The sequence below is a fragment of the Setaria italica genome, chromosome IX, assembly GCF_000263155.2.
Source record: "Setaria italica strain Yugu1 chromosome IX, Setaria_italica_v2.0, whole genome shotgun sequence".
NCBI lineage: Eukaryota > Viridiplantae > Streptophyta > Magnoliopsida > Poales > Poaceae > Setaria > Setaria italica.
In genome coordinates, this window is record NC_028458.1 from 22,351,412 (window position 1) to 22,356,229 (window position 4,818).

A 4,818-nucleotide genomic window follows, 5' to 3' on the forward strand; every position below is an offset into this window, starting at 1 on the left:
CTTGAATGCGCCCATCGAGCTCATGCACTCTGATGAACCCGCTGTTCGTCAGAGGACAAGGATTTAATCCAGGGCTCATCGTGACGAACTTCAAGAACATGTCCCCTGCTGACATCCGTCGGATCTGGGACTTTTCTGGACGGCAACGCCCCGCCGATGACCTCAAGCCGACAGAAGTCATCCCGCTTCCCTCCACGAGTCGTCCTTGAAGATGCGGGAGCAGGAACATCACGCCCGGCCATGGACCGGAGCCACCCTCTCCCCCATCAAGTCGAAGCGGAGGCTTCGATGAAAGAGATAGAAGAAGAGTACATCCGTCTTATGATAGAGTTAGGTCGGGCTGAGAGAGAGCATAAGAAAAAGAATGGTTAATTATTATTTTTTGTTCTAAGGGCGACTTGTACCTTGTCGGCCGTGTAACCCACCGTCCGTACCGAATGAATACATCGGCCGATTTGGATGATTACATGTCTTTTCTAGACGAACCGTTTGTATCGGCTGTGTGCCGTTGTATTGTGGTCAATCCTTTATGCTCCGACCCATATACTAGGGTAGTATCTTTTCAAGTACCTTCCGTTCAGAGCCCTAGTAAACTCTTCTCCCTCGATTGTTTCCAAAATATAGGCATTTCCTGGAGCACATCTGCCGATTTTATACGGCCCTTCCCATGTAGGGGACCACTTTCCGAATTTAGGATCTCTTGACCCAATCGGCAACACTAACTTCCAAACCAGGTCCCTAGGGGAGAATTGTTTGACTTTGACCTTCTTATCGTACCACCTGGCTACTTTCTTCTTGTTTTCCTCAATGCTTATCAAAGCTCTCAACCGCTGGCCAGCCAAGTCATCAAGTTCCCTTTTCATGAGTGACGAGTAGTCATCGGCCGTTAACTGGTCCTGGAGCGAAATGCGCCTCGACCCCGCCCTTGATTCCCACGGTAGTACTGCATCGTTACCGTACACCAACTGATAAGGGGATAACTTGGTGGCCCCATGGCAAACCATCCTGTATGCCCATAGGGCTTCAGTTAGACATAGATGCCATTTTTTCGGCTGCTCCTCTATCTTCCATTTGATTAACTTAATTATCCCTTTTTTGGAGGATTCGGCCTAGCCGTTTGCTTGGGCGTAATATGGAGAGGAGTTTAATAATTTGATTCCCATATCGGCTGTGAATTCCTCGAATTCCCCTGATGTGAACATTGTTCCCTGATCGGTTGTAATAGTCTGGGGAATGCCGAATCGGTAGACGATATGGTCCCTTACGAAGTCGGCCATGGTAGCCGATGTCACGGCCCTTAACGGAATTGCTTCCACCCATTTGGTAAAGTAATCGGTAGCCACCAGAATAAATTTGTGCCCTTTTCTTGATGGAGGGTAAATTTGGCTGATAAGGTCTATTCCCCATCCTCTGAACGGCCATGGCTTGATAATGGGGTTCATGGCCGATGCGGGCGCACGTTGGACATTCCTGAATTTCTGACAATCCTGGCATCCCTTATAATATTTGAAGCAATCTTCGAGGATCGTCGGCCAGTAATACCCATTATTCCTGATCATCCATTTCATCTTATGGGCCGATTGATGGGCCCCACACACCCCTTCATGGATTTCTCCCATCAGAGTCTTAGCCTCCTCTGTTCCCAGACATTTGAGCAGGACGCCGTCAATCGTTCGGTAGAATAAGTTGACTTCAAGCAGTACGTATTTAGTAGCGTGGAAACGCACCCGTCGATCCACTTTCTTAGACGGATCTTTCAAGTAGTCGGCAATTTCTTTTCGCCAGTCATCGGCCACGAGTTCCAGAGCCATAGCGCCTAGAATTGGCCGATATCCAGATGCGTGCTGGGCGAGTTTGTTGGCATCCTCGTTGTGATCCCTTGGGATGTGCTTGATTACTGCCGATTTAAATTCTTTTAAGAGCTGCAGGCAATCTTCGTAATAAATTCTCAATACATCGTCCTTGCATTCGGACCTCCCTATTAATTGATCCACAATAAGCATGGAATCTCCGAAGACTTCAACAGAATCGGCCTTGACTTCTCTTAGTAGTTGCAATCCCTTCAATACAGCCGGGTACTCTGCTTGATTGTTAGTGGCGGTGGCTTCTATCGGCAGAGAAAAATCATAACTTGCCCCCCGTGCTGGGCGAGTTTGTTGGCATCCTCGTTGTGATCCCTTGGGATGTGCTCGATTACTGCCGATTTAAATTCTTTTAAGAGCTGCAGGCAATCCTCGTAATAAATTCTCAATACATCATCCTTGCATTCGAACCTCCCCGTTAATTGATCCACAATAAGCATGGAATCTCCGAAGACTTCAACAGAATCGGCCTTGACTTCTCTTAGTAGTTGTAAACCCTTCAATACAGCCCGGTACTCTGCTTGATTGTTAGTGGCGGTGGCTTCTATCGGTAGAGAAAAATCATAACTTGCCCCCCGAGGCGATTGGTGCATGAGAAGTAAAGACATAGGCACAATCGCTCCACTAGAGGATATCTTGTTTCAGTGTCCAGAAGTCTTCTACTGACATAATAAATTACTCATTCCTTTCCTTCGAATTCCTGGACTAGAGCCGACCCAATAGCCTTTTCATCGGCTGATAAGTATAATTTAAATGGCTTACCAGTTTGAGGAGGGACCAATACTGGTGGTGAGACCAAGTACTGCTTGATATCTTCCAGTGCCTTGCGTTGCTCCTCCCCCCATATGAACTCCTGGTCGGGCTTCAACTTTAATAGTGGTGTGAAAGCCTGGATCCGCCCAGATAGATTAGATATGAATCTTCTGATGAAATTCACCTTGCCGATTAAAGACTGCAATTCAGTTTTATTCTGCGGAGCCACGACTTTGTTGATAGCCGCTATGGTCTTCCGATTGATTTCTATTCCCCGCTCATGCACCATGAATCCTAAGAACTGTCCGGCGGACACGCCGAAGGCACATTTATTTGGGTTCATCTTCAGCCCATGTTTCTTAGTGCATTCCAGCACTTTTCGCAAATCGGCCAGATGCTCTTCGTATCCTTTGGACTTGACTACGACGTCGTCGATGTAGATTTCTACCAGTATGCCGATGAGTTTGTGAAATATGTAGTTCATGGCTCTCTGATACGTGGCGCTGGCGTTTTTCAAGCCAAAAGTCATCACCACCCACTTGAATAAACCAAGGTGGCCCGGGCATCTGAAGGTCGTTTTGGGTATGTCGTCTTCGGCCATAAGTATTTGATTGTACCCAGCGTTTCCGTCCATGAAGCTAATAATCTTGTGTCCCGCGGCAGCGTCTATCAGCACATCGGCCGTTGGCATGGGGTACCCGTCCATCTGTGTGGCCTGATTAAGATTCCTGAAATCAACGCACACGCGTAGCTTTCCGTTCTTCTTGTACACTGGTACAATGTTGGAGATCCACTCGGCATAACGGCATTGCCGAATAAATTTTGCTTCGATTAGCCGAGTTATTTCGGCTTTTATGTCTGGTAGAATTTTAGGATTGCACCGCCGTGCCGGCTGTTGATACGGCCGATATCCTGGTTTTATGGGTAGCCGATGCTCAACAATAGATCGATCTAATCCGGGCATCTCATGGTACTCCCAAGCAAAACAATCCTTAAATTCTCTTAACAAATTTGTCAGTTTACATTTGTATTCTGAGTCTAAATTTGCACTAATATAAGTCGGTCTTGATTTGGTACCATCGCCTAAGTCTATCATCTCTAATGAATCGGCCGACGTGAACCCGTGCCCTAGCTTCCCATCTTCTCAGGCGAACTGATCCATTTAATCTGAGTCCTCGGAGCCGACTGCTCGGATCGGCTGTAGGCCAAAATCAGACACCTTCAGGAAGTCGGTATCCCATACTCTACCGAATATGCACTTGACGGTTTCGCAGCTCCACTGCTGCGTGTCGGCTGCCGCGATGCTGTATGCGGAATCGGCATTGACCACCTCGATGTTGTCGCCGACCCATTGTACAAGACACTGATGCATTGTCGATGGGATGCAGCAATTTGCGTGTATCCAGTCTCGGCCGAGTAGCATGTTGTAGGATCCCTTGCCATTAATAATAAAGAAGGTAGTGGGAAGGGTCTTACTGCCGATGGTGAGGTCGACGCAGAGGGCGCCGCGAGCGGGGGACACGTTGCCCTCGAAGTCTTTGAGCATCATGTCTGTCTTGGTCAAGTCATCATCGCTTTTCCCAAGCTTCCGGAGCACGGCATATGGCATGATGTTGACTGCAGCTCCTCCGTCTACCATTAATCTGGTGAGGGGGCGGCCGTTGACATGCCCTTTAAGGAACAATGCTTTCAGGTGTTGCCGTTTGTCGTCTTCGGGCTTCTCGAACGTCGCTATCATTGGCTCCAAAGCCAATTGTGCCATCTGTTCTTCTATCGCCGACATATCCTGTCGGTCAGCAGGAGTCATAAATTCCATCGGCAGTATGAAAACCATACCGATGTCGGCTGCTGATTCATCACCCGCCGATTCGTCGCCTCCTCTGTCATTTCTTTTGGGGCGCCATACCTGAGACCTGCCTTCCCTCTTGTCCGTCGTGCACTATTGTTCTTCCTCCTGCTGTTCCCACTGGCGGAGACGTTGGATCCTTCGTTTTTGAGATTTGGTCAATCTGTCGGGACACCACCTGGGCTTTACTGGTTTGGTTCTTAGCCTGGCGCGTTCCCATTCCGGCTCACGTCCTAAAGGGTTTTCGTCTGTCACCCGAGTATCGGCCATCTCTTCGAGCCGACTGTGAACGTTGGCCCTGTTTTCTGGCCGGTCATGTCGATCAAACCTGCCCCCGGCATGTCATGGCGTCTGTCT